At 43.9% G+C, this 21,533-nt stretch overlaps 1 non-coding gene across 1 annotated transcript; it reads left to right on the top strand.

The window, feature by feature from the left end:
- The first annotated feature begins 17,185 nt into the window (after positions 1–17,185).
- LOC119925023 lies at positions 17,186–17,323 on the top strand. Its single transcript, XR_005449695.1, has one exon. It is a non-coding gene; the product is annotated as a small nucleolar RNA SNORA7 (small nucleolar RNA).
- The last annotated feature ends 4,210 nt before the right edge of the window (positions 17,324–21,533 follow it).

Below are 21,533 nucleotides of genomic sequence, written 5' to 3'. Positions count from 1 at the left end.
TATAAATGGCTAAGTAGAATTATGTGTTAAAAAAAATCACATTTTAAGATTTTCCTTTAGCATAATTTGATCCAACATTAGTTAGAAAATTATCTTCCCCTGTAGCTCTTAATAGCAGAATTGTAGTTATTGAGTAAGAGGGAGGTGGACTGTAAAACGCCTAATATTGATGTGGTTTTCAGTGTAGCTACGGTACCAGCAAGACTCTGAAATAATAGTCCTGGCTGAAATGGAAGGCTACCCCTTTTACCATAAATAAATGGTAAATTAAATAACCTTTTAGAACCATCAAATTTTACTTTCCAAGTCATTTTGAAGAGAGGGTTAAACATAGAAAACACCCAAATTTTATTTTAAAAGCAGTATTAGTTTCTGAAATCAATATCCAAGTTCTGCTAAAGTTGACATGGGAACATTTCCTCCATGGGTTTGATGGATTGTCAATAACTACACTGTTGTCAACTGAACATGCTATTTTGGAATATGGTATCTGGAAGATCTAGCCATTTTTAAATGGACCAAGGTTTTTCTCTCCTCTCCACTGGGTAAGGGTGTTCTCAGGGAGGTGAATCCACAGTCAGTGTTTGTTTATCTCGCTGGGACATTACCTGGATCCTGAAATTCCAGTGGAAAAAGCCCCAGGGTCACTTTAGAAGCACCCAAAAACCAGTCAGCCTCCCCTGGGTATTAAAGGCCTGCTGTTCTGGTCTTGAAAGGCAGGTTTTGGGGAGATTTTCTTCTCAGTGCTCCTCTGTGAACCAAGCCATGTGCCCAGAGGTGAAGGTTTCACTGGGTAATAGCCTACAACTCCCTCCCAAGTATGGCAACAAATAGATGATGCTGAAAGGGCTCCTACCCCTCCCTATATCCCAGCCAAGTTTGTATGTCTCCCCATCACTGAGAACAACTGCTCCATCCCTTACTGCAGGCAGGTACCAAAGATCTGAGATCTCGACAGTCTTAAAAGGTTAATTTGCTAACTGTGGCAACAAAAAAAATTCAAACAGTCTTTCCCCAGTTCCAGTGCTTTCTCACCCAGGACCCCTTCAAAGGCTTATTCATTCATTCAACCGTATTTACTGAGTGCTTATTGTGTGCAGACACATTTTATTTGGTTTATATGTTTTGTTTTGTTGTCTGTCTTCCCCTTCTAGACTGTGAGCCCACTGTTGGGTAGGGACTGTCTCTATATGTTGCCAACTTGTACTTCCCAGGCGCTTAGTACAGTGCTCTGAACACAGTAAGCACTCAATAAATACGATTGATTGATTGATTGCAGACCACTGTACTATGCACTTAGAAGGTACAATTCGGCAACAAATAGAGACAATCCCTACCCAACAATGGGCTCACAGTCTCGAAGGGATAATAATGGTATTTGTTAAGGGCTTACCATGTGCTGAGCACTGTTCTAAGTGCTGGGGTAGAGACAAGGTATTCAAATTGTCCCACATAGGACTTGCAGTCTCAATCCCCATTTACAGGTGAGGTAACTGAGGCAAAGAGAAGTTAAGTGGCTTGCCCAAGGTCACTCAGCAGGCAAGTGGTGGAGACGGGATTAGAACCCACATCCTCTGACTCCCAAGCCCTTGCTCTTCCCACTGAGCCACACTGCCAAGAGGCCTTCCCTGACTAAACCTCCTTTCCACTTCTCCCACTCCCTTCTGCTTCATCCAAACTTGCTCCCTTAATTCATCTGCCCTCCCAGTGCCACAGCATTTAGAGAATGCTGAGCCCCCTCCTTCCTCTCCCCCTGCTCCTCCTCCCCATCCCCCCCCACCTTACCTCCTTCCCCTCCCCACAGCACCTGTATATATGTATATATGTTTGTACATATTTATTACTCTAATTTGTACATATTTATTCTATTTATTTTATTTGGTTTATATGTTTTGTTTTGTTGTCTGTCTTCCCCTTCTAGACTGTGAGCCCACTGTTGGGTAGGGACCATCTCTATATGCTGCCAACTTTTACTTCCCAAACGCTTAGTCAGGTGCTCTGCACACAGTAAGCACTCAATAAATATGATTGAATGAACGATTGAATGAATGAATGAGAAGCAGTGTGGCTCAGTGGAAAGAGCCCGGGCTTCAGAGCCAGAGGTCATGGGTTCTAATCCCAGCTCTGCCACTTAGCTGTGTGACTTTGGGCAAGTCACATAACTTCTCTGGGCCTCAGTTACCTCATCTGTAAAATGGGGATGAAGACTGTGAGCCCCATGTGGGACAACCTGATCACCGTGTACCCCCCCAGCACTTAGAACAGTGCTTTACACGTAGTAAGCACTTAACAAATGCCATTATTATTATCAATCAATCGTATTTATTGAGCACTTACTGTGTGCAGAGTACTGTACTAAGCGCTTGGGAAGTACAAGTTGGCAACATATAGAGACGGTCCCTACCCTACAGTGGGCTCATGTACATACCTGTAATTTATTGGTTTATATTAATGCCTGTCTCTCCATCAGGAAATATGTCTGCTTATTGTTATAGTGTACTCTCCCAAGCACTTAGTACAGTGCTGTGCACAAAGTAAATTGTCAATAAATGTGATTGAATGAATGAATGAATGAATGAGTGAATGACCCCCTCTCCTTCCCCGTAGACAGCCCCAGGCAGGGCTCATGTGTCTCCGCTTGTTTCCCTTCTTCTCTGACATTTAATATTTGATATCTCTTCTCTTATCAGCTTCCAGTCTCACTATCTCCAAGCCCTTCAGATGCCAGCGTCTCTAAGAGTTGTTTCTTCCCCTGAGGGGCAGTAGGCTGGCTCCTCTGGAGCCCTAGTCTGGGAATCTTGAACCTCCAGGGCATCCTGACCCTCACCTGGGGACCATCTCCAATCTGTTAGTGTGCCCTGCTCTCCTGGGCATTTGGCTTGCCTCTTCTCCTCCATGAGAAGCAGCATGGCCTAGTGGATAGAGCACGGGTCAAGGAATAATAATAATAATAATAATAATAATAATAATAATAATGATAATAATAGCATTTATTAAGCACTTACTATGTGCAAATCACTGTTCTAAGTGCTGAGAAGGTTACAAGATGATCAGGTTGTCCCACAGGGACATAGATGAGGTAACTGAGGCACAGAGAATTTGTTACTTGCCCAAAGTTACTTGCTGACAGTTGGCGGAGCCGGAATTTGAACCCATGACCTCTGACTCCAAAGCCCAGGCTCTTTTCACTGAGCCACGCTGCTTCCCCTAAATTGGGCTCTGTCCCCGAATCTGCCAATCACCTGCTCTATGACCTTGGGCAAGTCCCTTAACATCTCTGTGCCTCAATTTCCTCAACTGTAAAATATTAATTGCGGTATTTGTTAAGTACCTACCATGTGCCAGGCACTAAGCGCTGGGGTGGAAACAAGATAATCAGGTTGGACACAGTCCCTGTCCCACCTAGAGCTCACAGTTTTAATCCCCATTTTGCAGATGAGGGAGTTAAGGCACAGAGAAGTGGAAGGACTCGCCCAAGGTCAACGGGGGTTCAATACCTGCTCTCTCTGCTACTTAGACTGCGAGCACCATGTGGAACAGGGACTGTTTCTGACCGAATGAACTTTTACCTACCACAATGCTTAGAACAGTGTTTGACACATAGTAAGAGGAAGCAGCGTGGCTCAATGGAAAGAGCCCGGGCTTTGGAGTCGGAGGTCAGGGGTTCAAATCCCGGCTCCGCCACTTGTCAGCTCTGTGACTTTGGGCAAGTCACTTCACTTCTCTGTGCCTCAATTCCCTCATCTGTAAAATGGGGATTAAGACTGTGAGGCCCTTGGGACAACCTGATCACCTTGTAACCTCCCCAGTGCTTAGAACAGTGCTTTGCACATAGTAAGCACTTAATAAATGCCATTATTATTATTATTGTTATTAAATATCATTTAAAAACTCCCAAAAACTGGCCAAGGGTCTTCAACTACCTGGTCTCTCTAATGCCTCCCCAGTACAACTCTCTGATGGGCTCGGCTAATTAGCTCTGCTCTCCTCTGGGAGGGAACGAAGAAGTGACTGTCCAGTTCTTCTCTTCCCCCTCCTGTAGGTAGAGTTAGTCAGACTGGCCATATACATTAATTCCTTCCTTCATTCACTCAATAGGATTTATTGGGCACTTATTGTGTGTGCAGAGCACTGTGCTAAGCTCTTGGGAGAATACAACATTGAGCAGACACATTACAGTCTAAAGTAGGGGAGACAGATGTTAATATAAATAAGTAAATTACAGCTATGGACATAGGTCTCCTATCAGGGTGGCATCTGGAGAGTTTCCAGTACTCTACCAGTCTCAGCTACGGGAGGGAGAGTCAAGTAGAGAGAGGACTACCCATTCCATTCCTAGTTGGAATTATTATTATTATTATTACTCTATTTATTTTACTTGTACCTATCTATTCTATTTATTTTATTTTGTTAGTATGCTTGGTTTTGTTCTCTGTCTCCCCCTTCTAGACGGTGAGCCCACTGTTGGGTAGGGACTGTCTCTATATGTTGCCAGCTTGTACTTCCCAAGCGCTTAGTACAGTGCTCTGTACACAGTAAGCGCTCAATAAATACAACTGATTGATTGACTGATTGATTCACAGACTGAGCCCCTTCCTTCCTCTCCCCCTCGTCCCCCCTCCATCCTCCCCATCTTAGCTCCTTCCCTTCCCCACAGCACCTGTATTTATGTATATATGTTTGTACATATTTATTACTCTATTTTACTTGTACATATCTATTCTATTTATTTTATTTTGTTAGTATGTTTGGTTTTGTTCTGTCTCCCCCTTTTAAACTGTGAGCCCACTGTTGGGTAGGGACTGTCTCTATATGTTGCCAACTTGTACTTCCCAAGCGCTTAGTACAGTGCTCTGCACACAGTAAGCGCTCAATAAATGCAATTCATTGATTGATTGATTGATTGGCCAGTGGCTAGTGAGTGGAAGTCAATCTGCTACATGTCAAAACTCACCCATGATGAGCAGCAGTGGTGTGGGAGAGGGCCAAGGGTGGAGATTCAAGTTTACTGGGAGGAAGGCGGCAGTGGTAAACCACTTCCAGATTTTTCCCCAAAACACTCTGCGGATCCACCACCAGAACGATTGCAGATGGAAAACGGGGCGTTCTGGGAGAGATGTGTCCGCGGTGCCGCTATGGGTCGGAAACGACTCGACGACATTAGACAAGAAATGGACATAGTTGCTGTGGGAGTGGGAGGGGGGAAAAACAAAGGGAGCAAGTCTGGGTGGCACAGAAGGGATCAGGAGAAGAGGAAAGGGAGGAAGTTACTATTCTATTTATTTTATTTTGTTAATATGCTTTGTTTTGTTGTCTGTCTCCCCCTTCTAGACTGTGAGCCCGTTGTTGGGTAGGGACCGTCTCTATATGTTGCCAACTTGTACTTCCCAAGCGCTTAGTACAGTGCTCTGCACACAGTAAGCGCTCAATAAATATGATTGAATGAATGAATGAAAGTTAATCATGGAAGTACTCTTGGAGGAGATGTGCCTTCAATAAGGCTTTGAAGTGCATTGGTGACACAGAAGGGAGAGCAAGCTAATGGTATTATTTATTAATAATAATAATAATTATTATTATTATGGTATTTAAGAGCTATGTGCCAGGCACTGTACTAAGTGCTGGGGTGGATATAAGCAAATTGGGCTGGACACAGTAGTTGTCCCTTGTGGGGCTCGCAGTCTTGATCCCCATTTTCCAGATGAGGTAATTAAAGCACAGGGAAGTTTAGTGACATCAAAGATACTGACCTCGGATGATTTCATTCATTCTAAAAGATGTCCTGCACCTTTAAAAATTTCATATTTTGTGTATGGAATCCTTCGTCAATTTTAATGTCAGTTTTAATACATCACAATTAAGTTGTAGAAACCCACCCATTTTCTACAAAAAAAATAGCATTCATAGAAATGCAGAAACCAGTTAAAGCCAATTTCAAATTTAGCTAAATACAACAAAACAGAAGTAATCGATTGCTAGTATCTATTGAGTGCTTACTATGTGCAGAGCACAGTAGTAGTAATAGTAGAAGTGGTAATACAAATAATAATAATAATGATGGTATTTGTTAATCACACTGTTCTAAGCCCTTGGGGAGATACAAGGTAATCAGGTTGTCCCACATGGAGCTCACAGTCTTACTCCCCATTTTACAGATGAGGTAACTGAGGCCCAGAGAAGTGAAGTGACTTGCCCGAGGTCACATAGCAGACAAGTGGTGGAGCAGTTATCAGAACTCATGACCTCTGATTCCCAAGCCATAATCTTTCCACTGCTAACATAGTAAGGTATTTTAAAATTGTGAGTCCCTGAGGGATGGGGATTGGGTTCAATTCCCACCTTGATATTCTTTCCAAGAGTTGAGTGGAGTAAGCACTTAATAAATACTCTTACTACTACTAGGATATGCAAGTTTGAGTACCTTAACTGCTATGACAGTTATGTATTGTGGACACAGATGTGCTGAAGTGATAGTTGTAGCAGCTATATTGTGGCAAAGGGAAAATGATTTGGGCTTTGGGCTTTGAAGACGGGGCAGACTGGGCTACAACTTGAGAATTAGAGATACAAATATACTTATCCACTTATGAGCCTAATTTACCTCAGAGAGAAACCATTTCCAGTGGTTTTATGTTTTTTTTTTCTTTTTAATGGCGATTGTTCATTGCTTTCTATGAGTGAACTGCTCAGGTTGAACACAGTCCCAGTCTCCAGTGGAATTCACAGTCCAAATCTGTGGGGAGAGGATTTAATCCCCATTTTATAGATGAGGTAAATGTGGCCCAGAGAATTTTAGTGGCTTGCCCAAGGTCATGTGGCAGACAAATGGGTGTTGGAGCTGGAATTAGAACCTGCATCCTCTGTCTCCCAAGCCCAAGCTCTTTCCACTAGGCAACACTGCTTTTATTTAAGGAGGGAGAATAACTATTCTGCATTCCCTCAAACCTTTAAAGAAGCACCGTGAAGACTTGAAACCAAAAAGAGCTGTCATTAAATTTTGCGGAAACCTATGCATTATATACAACCGTATAAGGATTTCTCAGATAATCATCATTCACTAGCAAAACCATGCTAATTTCTACAGCTGCCGTTTTCCATGTAGTAGAACTGTCAGAAATCAATCATACTGGTATTTCAAAGCTATTTTATGGGGTAGGATAGTTTTATTAGTTAATGCTTCTGATTCACTTCTGCGATACTTGCATTTGTAAAATCTGGAAGTTGTATGGGAAATAGAGTTAAAGCTGAGCAGATTTAAGTTGCCTACAAGCCCTTAACTGTTTCATAATGAAGCAAGAATAATATGTCTTTCTCAAAGCATTGTTCAGTATCTATTAGAAGTTATTATAAAAGCCACTATTTTAGGCTAGCTAGGAACAAGCACATATAATAGACCTATAATAGCCTTTGTTTTCAATATTCCAATATCCTAATGAATACCCTTAAAAGATTGATACAAATAATTTCTTTGATTGATTTAACACCATGAAAAATTACCCTAGACAGGACAATTATTGTTGTATTGTATTCTCCCAAGCGCTTAGTATAGTGCTCTGAACACAGTAAATGCTCAATAAATACAAATGAATGAATGAACCTTTTCACTTTGAAGACAGTAATAGTAAACATTTCAGTATTTTTCAAACCCTTTCCTCTTTAAAGATTTGAATGGCCATAAATAGATTCTTAAGGGGAAATACAGAGAAGTTGACTTTTTGAGTTAAAGATACCCGTGCCTGGAGTTGATTTACAAACTCTTCATTTGAATGTGCTCAAAATGTTATTGTTGCAGGAAATGAGAAAGCCTATTCATCTGCAGGTCTAGGAAGATTAAAGTGCAGTTTTAGGAATTTGTAATTAAAAAGTTCAGTATGAGTACATCTTTGATGTATCTTGTATGTATGTGCTAACATTGCATATTGATTACGTGAATATTGGATCACACAAGTTCAGCAGATTATATACGACCTACAATTGTGCTAAAGTAGCAATTACAACAACACGTATTACCAAAAAGAATTCATCAAGGCTGGGGAGGTAGCACCGACTAGGAAGGTAAATCATATGCTACTTCTGATACTCTATCCATTTTGGTAAAATGAAACAGTACATTTTAATGCAGAGGCATGATCAAGGAGCTCAAATGGCGCCTTTCTTTATTGGACATATTTTTAATTGGATAAACTCTTGGAAACAGACATTTGCTAGCTTTGTTTCAAAAGGAACTGTGAGAGTAGGACGTGGTGCCTTCAAATTCTTTCTGTCACAAGATATGCTACAACTCAAATTCACAGCTCATTAAATATTGAAACAAGGTTTCATTTTGTAACTAATAACCACTTGCCAAATTCTTCTCAGCTTTTTATTTTTGGAAGATCTGGTCAATTGTCCTACTCCAAATAATTCTAAGTAAGAACATCCTGACAGGGTAGAGGAAACCTTACATTTTTGGTCAGAAATGCATCAGAGGTACTCTTCAGATAGAAAGAATTAGAGGAGGCTATTGATAACTCACACACTGATTGCCAACATAGTTTTTTAATTGGATCTGGGTAGGGGGTAAAGGAAGGTAGCTCCCAGCTCCTATATCTTTTAGACTGTGAGCCCACTGCTGGGTAGGGACTGTCTCTATATGTTGCCAATTTGTACTTCCCAAGCGCTTAGTACAGTGCTCTGCACATAGTAAGTGCTCAATAAATACGATCGATGATGATGATATTGGGTAAATTTCCAATCTGCCCTGTGTCTTGGCCTGACCGGGACAGTCACTCCTTAGTTCCCTCCCTGAGGAAAGCAGAGCTAATTAGACGAGTCAATTAGAGAGTTGGACTGGGAAGACATTAGAGAGGCTGGGTAGTTGGAGAACACCCTTGGCCAGCTTTTTGGAGTTTTTTAATGATTTTTGTTTAGCTCTTACTATGTGTCAAACACTTGTTAAGTACCTACCATGTGCCAGGCACTAAGCACTGGGCTGGAAACAAGATAAACAGTCAAACAGCGATCTTCTGCCTATTGAATGTCCCACAGAATTGACGGTTATCGGCATCAAAGATGGCACCCCCAATAACCTATAAGCTCCTGAGGTCAAGGATCACTGTCTACCGACTCTACTGTATTGTAATCTCCCAAACAGCTAGGACTGTACTCTGCACAAGGTGAACACTCAGTAAACATGACTGAATGATCCATGCAAATGGGTGTAGCTGGGAAGGCTGTTATAGGAATGGCTCCATTCTAATACTGGGACAACCTGACTGAGGTTAAGGCTTTATATACTGGAACTAGAAGAATTGCCATGTCACCCCACTCCTCAGAAAACTCCAGTGATTGCCCATCCACCTCCACCATCAAACAAAACCCCCTCACCATTGGCTTTAAAGCACCGCATCACCTTGCCCCATCCTACCTCACCTCATTTCTCTTCTACTGCAACCCAGCCTGCATACTTCATTCCTCTGGCACTAATCTTCTCACTGTGCCTCCTTCTCGTCTGTCTCACCACCGAACCCTAGTCCACATCCTGCGATTGGCCTGGCATGCCCTCCCTACTCAATTCCGACTGAGAATTACTTTCCCCCACTTCAGAGCCTTATTGAAGGCACATCTCCTATGAGCTTTCATCTGTGACCTCTGGACATGTGATATTCACCCCATCCCCAATTGCACAGCACTTATGTATTTTTAAATTGTATATTATGAATTAGTTGTATCTGTCTCCCCCACTAGGTTGTAAGCTGACTGTGGTCAGCGAACGTGTCTTGCTAATTCTATAGTATTGTACTCTCCCAAGCTCTTAGTATAGTGCTGGGCACATAGTGAGTGCTCAATACAGATGATTGGTTGACTGATTGGGTTGATAGACACAATTCCTCATCTACAAGGAGCTTATAGCAGCATGGCTCAGTGGAAAGACCCTGGGCTTTGGAGTCAGAGGTCTGGGGTTCAAATCTCAGCTCCACCAGTTGTCAACTGTGCGACTTTGGGCAAGTCACTTAACTTCTCTGGGCCTTAGTTACCTCATCTGTAAAATGGGGATTAAGACTGTGAGCCCCCAATGGGACAATCTGATCACCTTGTAACCTCCCTAGTGCTTACAACAGTACTTTGCACATAGTAAGCGCTTAATAAATGCCAAGACGCTCTGGGCATGTTACTCCCCTCCTCAAAAATCTCCAGTGGCTACCAACCAATCTGTGCACCAGGCAAAACTCACCCTGGGCTTCAAGGCTGTCCATCACCTCGCCCCCTCCTACCTCACCTCCCTTCTCTCCTTCTCCAGCCCACCCCGCACCCTCCGCTCCTCCACCGCTGATCTCCTCACCGTACCTCGCTCTCGCCTGTCCCGCCATCGACCCCCGGCCCATGTCATCCCCCGGGCCTGGAATGCCCTCCCTCTGCCCATCCGCCAAGCTGGCTCTCTTCCTCCCTTCAAGGCCCTACTGAGAGCTCACCTCCTCCAGGAGGCCTTCCCAGACTGAGCCCCTTCCTTCCTCTCCCCCTCGTCCCCCTCTCCATCCCCCCATCTTACCTCCTTCCCTTCCCCACAGCACCTGTATATATGTATATATGTTTGTACATATTTATTACTCTATTTATTTATTTTACTTGTACATATCTATTCTATTTATTTTATTTTGTTAGTAGGTTTGGTTTTGTTCTCTGTCTCCCCCTTTTAGACTGTGAGCCCACTGTTGGGTAGGGACCGTCTCTATATGTTGCCAACTTGTACTTCCCAAGTGCTTAGTACAGTGCTCTGCACACAGTAAGCGCTCAATAAATACGATTGATTGATTGGAGGGAGAAAGGCACTAAAGCAAGTTACAAATGGAAGAACCAGCAGGATATTTAAATAAGTGCTGTGATGTGGAGAATCACAGCGCTTAAAAGGCACACAGCCAACTGTGTGGTCCATTCATTCATTCAATCGTATTTATTGAGTTACTGTGTGCAGAGCACTGTACTAAGCGCTTGGGAAGTACAAGTTGGAAACATCTAGAGACAGTCCCTACCCAACAGCGGGCTCACAGTCTAGAAGGGGGAGACCGACAACAAAACAAAACATACTAACAAAATAGAATAAATATGTATAAGTAAAATAGAGTAATAAATATGTACATGTATGTATGTGTGTCTATATATATATATATGTATATATATATATATATATGTATATATATATATATGTATATATATATATATATATATGCTCTGGGGAGGTGAAGGAGGTAAGGCGGGGGGATGTGGAGGGGGAGGATGGGGAGAGGAAGGAGGGGGCTTTTTCTGGGGCCCATACCCTCAGTATGTACAGAGAGTAGGTTGGAATTAAAGGAGTGGAGTAGTGGGTTGACACAGCAGGGAGGGTCGGCAAGAGAAATGTGGGTTAAATCTTTGGAGGCCTCTTGAAAGAGATGTGATTTTAGGAGGGCTTTGAAGGTGGGGATAGCAGTGGTCTTTTGGATATAAAGGGAGAGGGAGTTTCAGACCAGAGGGAGGACATGGGAAAGGGGTCAGAAATGGGAGAGACGAGATTGATGTATTCATTCTTTCATTCAATCATATTTATTGAGCGCTTATTGTGTGCAGAACACTGTACTAAGCGCTTGGGAAGTACAAGTTGGCAACATATAGAGATAGTCCCTACCAAAAAGCGGGCTCACAGTCTAGAAGGAGGAGACAGACGACAAAACAAATTAACAAAATAAAATGAATAGAATATGTGCAAGTAAAATAAATAGAGTAATAAATATGTAAAAACACATATACATATATGCAGGTGCTGTCGGGAGGGGAAGGAGGTAAGGCAGGGGGATTCATTCATTCAATCGTATTTACTGAGCACTTACTGTGTGCAGAGCACTGTACTAAGCACTTGGGAAGTACAAGTCAGCAACATATAGAGATGGTCCCTACCCAACAGCGGGCTCACGGTCTAGAAGGGGGAGACAGACAACAAAACAAAACATATTAACAAAATAAAATAAATAAAATAAATATGTGCAAGTAAAATAGAGTAATATGTCCAAACATATATATATATATGCATACAGGTGATGTGGGGAGGGAAAGGAGGTAAGGCAGGGGGAAGGGGAAGGAGGGGGCAAGGAAGGAGGGGGCTCAGCCTATACTCTCAATATGTACAGAGAACAGGTTGGAATTAGAGGAGTGGAGTAAGTTATAGCTGGAGAACAGGGAGGTAAGGTAGGAGGGAGAGAGCTGGGTGCCTTAAACTCATCGGAACAGAGTTTATTTGATATGGAGGGGACCGGATTTCTTGCTGTGAAGTGGCAGGGGTGGAATGAAAGGGAGAGAGGGAGGTGGCTCAGAAAATCCGTTCCTAATATAAATGACGATTATGGCATTCGTTAAGCGCTTACTATGTGTCAGGCACTGTACTAAGCCGAGGTAGCTACGAGGTAATAAGGAAGGACACAGTTCCGTCCCACACAGGACTCTCAGGGTTAATCCCCATTTACAGATGAGGTAACTGAAGTACAAAGAATTAAGTGACTGGCCCGAGGTGACACAGCAGACAGGTGGTAGAGCTGGGACTGGAACCAGGTCTTCCTGACTCTCAGCCCTTACTTTCCGTAACTTTGGTGTTCCTGACAGAGGAGGTGAGACTGGAAAGGACCCGAGAAGAGGAGGCAAAGGTCCAAAAGAAGAATGGGATTTATGGCTTGTGAACCATCCAGTTGCAGGGAGTGTAAGCAGTCTCTTCAGCGAAGGTCAGCTCATGTACAGGGTGAGTCGATACACCTACTGGAGAGCCACCTATAAACATCCCTTCCAAACATCATCACACACCTGTGAGGTTTACAGTCACACAATCAATATTATTTCTGGAGCACTTAATAATAATCTTAATAATACTAATAAAAATTGTGATATTTGTTAAGCGCTTAGTATGTGCCAGGCACTGTACTAAGAACTGGGGTGGATATGAGCAAATTGTGTTGCCACAGTCTCTATGCCATATGTTGCCAACTTGTACTTCCCAAGCGCTTAGTACAGTGCTCTGCACACAGTAAGCGCTCAATGCGATTGAATGAATGAATAGAATAATAATAATAATAATAATAATAGCATTTATTAAGTGCCTACTATGTGCAAAGCACTGTTCTAAGTGCAGGGGAATTTACAAGGTGATCAGGTTGTCCCACTGGGGGCTCACAGTCTTACTCTCCATTTTCCAGTTGAGGTAACTGAGGCCCAGAGAAGTGAAGTGATTTGCCCAAAGTCACAAAGCTGACAATTGGCAGACCCGGGATTTGAACCCATGACCTCTGACTCCAAAGCCCGTGCTCTTCCCACTGAGCCCCGCTGCTTCTCTATATGGGGTTAACAGTCTCAATCCCCATTTTACAGATGAGGTAACTGAGGCACAGAGAAGTTAAGTGATTTGCCCAGGGTCACAGAGCAGACGTGAAGTGGAGTTGGATTTATAATAATAATGATGGCATTTGTTAAGTGCTTACTATGTGCCAAGCACTGTTCTAAACGCTGGGGGGTTACAAGGTAATCAGGTCGTCCCATATGGGGCTCACAATCTTAATCCTCATTTTACAGATGCGGTAACTGAGGCACAGGGAAGTTCCTTCTGACTCCTGGGCCCATCTCTAACCACTAAGCCATGTGCAGAGCACTGTACGAAAGCAAGATACACCAGAGTCAGTCAATCAATGAATCAGATTTATTGAGCGCTTACTGTGTGCAGAGCACTGTACTGAGCTCTTGGGAAGTACAAGTTGGCAACATATAGAGATGGTCCCTACCCAACAGTGGGCTCACAGTCTAGAAGGGGGAGACAGAGAACAAAACAAAACATATGAACAAGATAAAATAAATAGAATGAATATGAACAAGTAAAATAAATAGAGTAATAAATATGTTACCAACATATATACAGGTGCTGTGGGGAAGGGAAGGAGGTAAGGCAGGGGGAATGGAGAGGGGGGAGGAGGGGGAGAGGAAGAAGGGGGCTCAGTCTGGGAAGGCCTCCTGGAGGAGGTGAGCTCTCAAGATCCTGCTTACAAAGAGCTTTCAGTGTAGATGAGGGGGGGACACACATTTTTATAAATTATAACTATGTACATAAGTGTTGTGGGGCTGAGGGTGAGGTGAATATTGGTGCTTAAAGGGGTTACTCAAACTTCCCAAATCTGCCCAGAGGCCTCTGTGACTGACAGAGGACCCTAGATCAATCAATCAATCGTATTTATTGAGCACTTACTGTGTGCAGAGCACTGTACTAAGCACTTGGAAAGTACAAGTTGGCAACATATACAGTCCCCACCCCACAGTCTAAAAGCCTCTAAATCTAGATCTTCCTCTAAAACTGGAGCACTTGGCTACCAACACTAGCCTACACGCCCCAAGATTGGCAAAAATAGCAAGAGACACACAAAGATTTTTAAAGTATCCACTCCAAGATCCGACAAACTGCTCATCTTGTGAAATCTCAATGCAAATGAGGATGATCCTGAAACCTGACAAGAAGTCACTGGAACACAAAGGTTTGGAAAACCAGAGAGGTTTTTTTTCCTTATGGCTTTGGTTCTTTTTCAGATATATTCAAAGGGCCCGGTGAAGTACTTGTGCTCAGCAAATTAGGTGAGAATCACAAATATTAGCTCTGCTTCTTAAGAGAATGACAACTAGAAGCAGGCAGTGGTCTCCTACCAATTATATTATCATCATCATTCATCGCAAGTAACTCAATGAGATATGTATCTCATTGCCGTGACCAAAACCTGCCGGTCTCAGCTCCACAACATTGCCAAGATCCGCCCTTTCCTCTCCAACCATACCGCTACCCTGCTCATTCAAGCTCTCATCCTATCCCGTCTGGACTACTGCATCAGCCTTCTCTCTGATCTCCCATCCTCGTGTCTCTCTCCACTCCAATCCATACTTCATGCTGCTGCCCAGATTATCTTTGTCCAGAAACGCTCTGGGCATATTACTCCCCTCCTCAAAAATCTCCAGTGGCTACCAATCAATCTGTGCATCAGGCAGAAACTCCTCACCCTCGGCTTCAAGGCTGTCCATCACCTCGCCCCCTCCTACCTCACCTCCCTTCTCTCCTTCTACAGCTCAGTCCGCACCCTCCGCTCCTCCACCACTGATCTCCTCACTGTACCTCGCTCTCGCCTGTCCCGCCATCAACCTCCGGCCCACATCATCCCCTGGGCCTGGAATGCCCTCCCTCTGCCCATCCGCCAAGCTAGCTCTCTGCCCCCCTTCAAGGCCCTGCTGAGAGCTCACCTCCTCCAGGAGGCCTTCCCAGACTGAGCCCCTTCCTTCCTCTCCCCCTCGTCCCCCTCTCCATCCCCCCCCATCTTACCTCCTTCCCTTCCCCACAGCACCTGTATATATGTATATATGTTTGTACATATTTTTTTTACTCTATTTATTTATTTATTTTATTTGTACATGTCTATTCTATTTATTTTATTTTGTTAGTATGTTTGGTTTTGTTCTCTGTCTCCCCCTTTTAGACTGTGAGCCCACTGTTGGGTAGGGACTGTCTCTATATGTTGCCAATTTGTACTTCCCAAGCGCTTAGTACAGTGTTCTGCACATAGTAAGCGCTCAATAAATACGATTGATGATGATGATGTATCACCGCAGCCAGGGCCTGAAATTATCACATCTCCAAGATGGACAGGCTGTTGAAATAGAATTAACTAAGGATTACCTGAATTGCAACGTGGCTTCAGCACAAAAAATACAACAGACGATCTTTGCTAGGTGACATTTGCGGGGTGACAGATATAAATACAGTATAGTAGTAATACAGAGACTGTCATCTTTCAAGGAACTCAAGCGACCTTGGCTGCCAAAGAAATTTTCCAAGGTCATTCTGAAGGTATATTTCATTTTCTCTTGATTTGTCAACTGTTGGCACATGGCTTTGAAGTAGCCAGCGTTGAGCTGCTAGGGCCAGCGAGGTAATACAGGATGTTTTAGCCATCACCAGCCCGTTCGTTGTTGGTGGAAAATGATACTCCAGACTTTAAGCTCATTGTAGGCTCACATCAACTAACTCTGTAAAATCGTGCTCTCCCATGTGCTTAATACATAATATACTTTCAAGAAATAAAATAATTCAAATGATTTTTTTGGTTTCCTTGCCTTCTTGGCAGTGCAGCATTATGGTCAGGCTTTGGTTACTCTAAAGGTCCTGCTGAAGGTGACCAGGAAGTTGTAAGGAAGAAAAAGAGAAATATTTTTCCAGCAAACAAGGGGAGTGAGGGAGTGTTTTGCCCTTACTCTCTCTTCCTTCCTGACTCTGGGTGAAGTAGGAATCTCTTCAGATCTCACGGCTAAGGATAAGCTTCTATCCCTTTGGTAAATCTGATGGGAAGGTAAGTCAGGGAAGAAAAAGTGAATTTATGTGTTTATATCTTGGTTTGAATTTAATCTCTTGCATCCTTTTCAATTGAGAAGCAGCGTGGCTCAGTGGAAAGAGTATGGGCTTTGGAGTCAGAGGTCATGGGTTCGAATCCCGACTCTGCCACATGTATGCTGTGTGACCTTGGGCAAGTCACTTCACTTCTCTGAGCCTCAGAGACCTCATCTGTAAAATGGGGATTAAGACTGTGAGCCCCACATGGGACAACCTGATCACCTTGTATCCCCCCCAGTGCTTAGAACAGTGCTCTGCACATAGTAACTGCTTAACAAATGCCATCATCATTATTATTATTATTATTATTAATTGTGTTGCAAAAACAAAAAAATGGTATCTGAGTTTTTACAGAATACAAAGTACTGAACTGAACACAGCGTAATAGGGAGTTGCTAGACAACGATCCATGCCCACGGGCATGTAGTGAGGGAGGCAGATATTAAGATAAATTACAGATGGGGAAAGGGGCTAGTAACACCAAATCCATAGGTGACCCAGAAGAGAAGGTGAATAGATGGGAAAAAGAATTAGGCAGGAGTGGCTGCTCATTCATTCATTCAATCAATCGTATTTATTGAGCGCATTACTAAGTGCTTGGGAAGTACAAGTTGGCAACATATAGAGTTGGTCCCTACCCAACAGTGGGCTCACAGTCTAGAAGGATATCTGAAGAAGTCTATCAGTCTAGAAGCATATCTCTGCTCAGCAGAGATGTGATTTTAGCAAGGTTTTCAAGGTGGGGAGGTAAATTAAATCATCACTAGTCCCTGAGGCCCCCTCTCAGGGTCGCACCTGGAGAATTTTCAGTACTCTACCAGTCTCAACTATGGGAGGGAAGGTCAAGCAGAGGCCTACCCATTCCATTCCTAGCTTGGGCAGTGGCTTGCGAGTGGAAGGCAATCTGCCATAAGTCAAAACTCACCTGCTGGGCAGCAGTGGCGTGGGAGAGAGTGGAGGGTGGGGACACAAGTTGACTGCGCGGAAGAGGTAATGGTAAACCACTTCCATATTTTTACCAAGGAAACTCTATGAATCCACTATCAGAGCAATGGAAGATGGAGGTGGGGCCTTCTGGGAGAGATGTGTCTACGGAGTTGTTATGGGTCAGAAACGACCTGACAGCATAAGACGAGACAACAAGTAGAAAAGTGGCGTGGCTCAGTGGAAAGAGCCTGGGTTTTGGAGTCAGAGGTCATGGGTTCAAATCCCAGCTCCGCCAATTGTCAGCTGTGTGACTTTGGGCAAGTCACTTCACTTCTCTATAATAATGATGGCATTTATTAAGCGCTTACTATGTGCAAAGCACTGTTCTAAGCGCTGGGATCTATGCCTCAGTTACCTCATCTGTAAAACAGGGATTAAGACTGTGAACCCCACGTGGGACAAGCTGATCACCTTGTATCCTCCCCAGCGCTTAGAACAGTGCTTTGCACATAGTAAGTGCTTAATAAATGCCATTATTGTTATCATTAACAAGTTCCTGAGGCCTATACAGCTCCTGGAATCCTGAAGGGAATTTCTAGGTGAACACCTTCCTTTGATCCTTATGAATAGAGTATGGATAGAATTGTTCTTGATTTATGATTATAAAGCAAAGTAGCCCCAAATTTAGCCTAGAGAATAAACAAATTCTAACAGTTGACTACTACTACTACTACTACTACTAGAGAACTAGTAGACTTGCTGCTTTGCACATAGTAAGCGCTTAATAAAGCCATCATTATTATTACTACTACTACTAATAATAATAATAATAATAACGACTGTGGTACTTGCTAAGTGCTTACTATGAGCCAGGCACTGTACTAAGCACTGAGGGGGAATACAAGCAAATCCGGTTGGACACATTGTAGACATCACTGAAAAAGGATGAGAAAAACAATCCAGTGTCTATCGGGTGGGCTTTTATTGCACTAAACGAAGGAATGTCATCAGACAAAAATGAATAAAAGGAATAGCCAGGACAGCACCCTTATTTGCTTTAGGGGACAGTTGTGTCACGCTCTCCCAAGTGCTTAGTACAGGGCTCTGTCCATAACAAACACACCGGGCTCACAGTCTTAATCCTCATTTTACAGACGAGGTAACTGAGGCATAGAAAAGTGAAGTGACTTACCCAAGGTCACACAGCAGACAAGTGGCAGAGCCGGGATTAGTGCTGTTTAGGTCACAGAAGTTTCTGATAGTATTTAGTTCTACATAGTCAATGAAGACCTAAGGTTGTCGGTAGGTGTTCTCGATGTAGACTAAAACACAACTGCATATTGGTTCAGAGAACACTCTGCCTTTAAAATGGAGTCTTCTGTAATGAGTCACTTTGAAATGACTGACCGTCTAAGACTTTGGATGATGATAAAAACTGATTAGCCAAAAGAGTTGCCCAGATGATTGGAAATGAATGTGAACAGTTGCTTTACAAATTACACAAAAGTATTAATTTTTTTCCCTTTTGTGTATGAAGTACATAGACTCTTAACCTGGTAAATATTTTTATTCAAATACGCATTCTTTCCCGAAGATCTTACACAGTACCCCTTAGGATAAGAGCAGTAGAGAAGCAGCATGGCTTAGTGGAAAGAGCTCAGGCTTGTGAGTCAGAGGTCATGGGTTCTAATCCTGACTCTGCCACTCGTCAGTTGTGTGACCTTGGGCAAGTCACTTAATTTCTCTGGGCCTCAGTTACCTCATCTGTCAAATGGGGATTTAAACTGTGAGCCCCACATGGGACAACCCAATTACCTTGTTTCTACCCCAAGGCTTAGGACAGTGCTTGGCACATAGTAAGCACTTAAACACCAACATTATTATTATTATTATTATTATATGCTTTATGGGAAGCAGTGTGGTGGAGTGGAAATAGCACAGGCTTGGGAGTCAGTGGACCTGGGTCCTTATTCCAGCTCTGCCAGTTACCTGCTGTGTGACCTTGGGCATACCACTTTACTTCTCTGTGCCTCAGTTTCCTCCTCTGCAAAATGGGAATTCATCATCATCATCAGCATCAATCGTATTTATTGAGCACTTACTATGTGTAGAGCACTGTACCAAGCGCTTGGGAAGTACAAATTGGCAACAAATAGAGACAGTCCCTACCCAAGAGTGGGCTCACAGTCTAAAAGGGGGAGACAGAGAACAAAACCAAACATACTAACAAAATAAAATAAATAGAGTAAAAAAATATGTACAAACATATATACATATATACAGGTGCTGTGGGGAAGGGAAGGAGGTAAGATGGGGGGGATGGAGAGGGGGATGAGGGGGAGAGGAAGGAAGGGGCTCAGTCTGGGAAGGCCTCCTGGAGGAGGTGAGCTCTCAGCAGGGCCTTGAAGGGAGGAAGAGAGCTAGCTTGGCGGATGGGCAGAGGGAGGGCATTCCAGGCCCGGGGGATGACGTGGGCCGGGGGTCGATGGCAGGACAGGCGAGAGCGAGGTACGGTGAGGAGATCAGCGGTGGAGGAGTGGAGGGTGCGGACTGGGCTGTAGAAGGAGAGAACGGAGGTGAGGTAGGAGGGGGCGAGGTGATGGACAGCCTTGAAGCCGAGGGTGAGGAATTTCTGCCTGATGCGCAGATTGATTGGTAGCCACTGGAGATTTTTGAGGAGGGGAGTGATATGCCCAGAGCGTTTCTGGACAAAGATAATCCGGGCAGCAGCATGAAGTATGGATTGAAGTGGAGAGAGACACGAGGATGGGAGATCAGAGAGAAGGCTGGTGCAGTAGTCCAGACGGGATAGGATGAGAGCTTGAATGAGCAGGGTAGCGGTTGGGATGGAGAGGAAAGGGTGGATCTTGGCAATGTTGCGGAGCTGAGACCGTCAGGTTTTGGTGATGGCTTGGATGTGAGGGGTGAATGAGAGAGCGGAGTCGAGGATGACACCATGTTTGCGGGCTTGTGAGACGGGAAGGATTGTAGTGCCGTCAACAGAGATGGGAAAGTCAGGGAGCGGGCAAGGCTTGGGAGGGAAGACAAGGAGTTCAGTCTTTGACATGTTGAGCTTTAGGTGGCGGGCAGACATCCAAATGGAGATGTCCTAAAGGCAGGAGGAGATGCGAGCCTGGAGAGAGGGGGAGAGAGCAGGGGCAGAGATGTAGATCTGGGTGTCATCAGCGTAGAGATGATAGTTGAAGCCGTGGGAGCGAATGAGGTCACCAAGGGAGTGCGTGTAGATCGAGAACAGAAGGGGACCAAGCACTGAACCTTGGGGAACCCCCACAGTGAGAGAATGGGAGGGGGAGGAGAAGCCTGCAAAAGAGACTGAGAAAGGACGACCGGAGAGGTAAGAGGAGAACCAGGAGAGGACGGAGTCTGTGAAGCCAAGGTCAGATAGCGTGTTGAGAAGAAGGGGGTGGTCCACAGTGTCAAAGGCAGCTGAGAGGTCGAGGAGGATTAGGACAGAGTATGAGCCGTTGGATTTGGCAAGCAGGAGGTCATTGGTGACCTTTGAGAGGGCAATTTCCATGGAATGTAGGGGACGGAAGCCAGACTGTAGGGGGTCGAGGAGAGAGTTGTTATTGAGGAATTCTAGGCAGCGAGTGTAGACAACTCGTTCAAGGAGTTTGGAAAGGAATGGTAGGAGGGATATGGGACGATAACTAGAAGGTGAGGTGGGGTCAAGAGAGGGTTCAATACCCGTTTTCCCTATTACCCAGTCTGTGAGTCCCAAGTGGGATCTGATGAGCTTGTAGCTACCCCAGTGTTGACTGGAAAGAAATATATAATCAAAAAATGCATGTAAAATATTGTTAGGGGTTTGTAGTGTTGTTCAGCTCCTGGATTTAAAAGAGATGAACTGCACTGTCCTTTAAAATGGCAATTTAAGTCCTGGGTGTTGATGTGTGAATATTTTTCTGACTACTTTCTCGAGTGATATTACACGCTTATTAAATGGAAGCCACACCACCTTGCCGGATTCCTCATCTTCTCTCACTCTGATCCCATGTGCCAAACTAGATGACACTAATTTGAATATCAGCACATGGAGTATAAACCAATCTATGGTTAATTTGGGATTTTGTTGTCCGTAGTGGCTGGGTTTTCACTTCAGATGACACATCAGTGATTTTTAATTTGAGACGCAATTCAGGTGTGTGCCCTATTCCACCTCACAGATCCAAAGAAT

Source organism: Tachyglossus aculeatus, chromosome 2 (assembly GCF_015852505.1).
Source record: "Tachyglossus aculeatus isolate mTacAcu1 chromosome 2, mTacAcu1.pri, whole genome shotgun sequence".
NCBI classification, from domain to species: domain Eukaryota; kingdom Metazoa; phylum Chordata; class Mammalia; order Monotremata; family Tachyglossidae; genus Tachyglossus; species Tachyglossus aculeatus.
The sequence above is the reverse complement of the archived record's forward strand: the minus strand, read 5'-3'. Positions and strand labels throughout refer to the sequence as shown.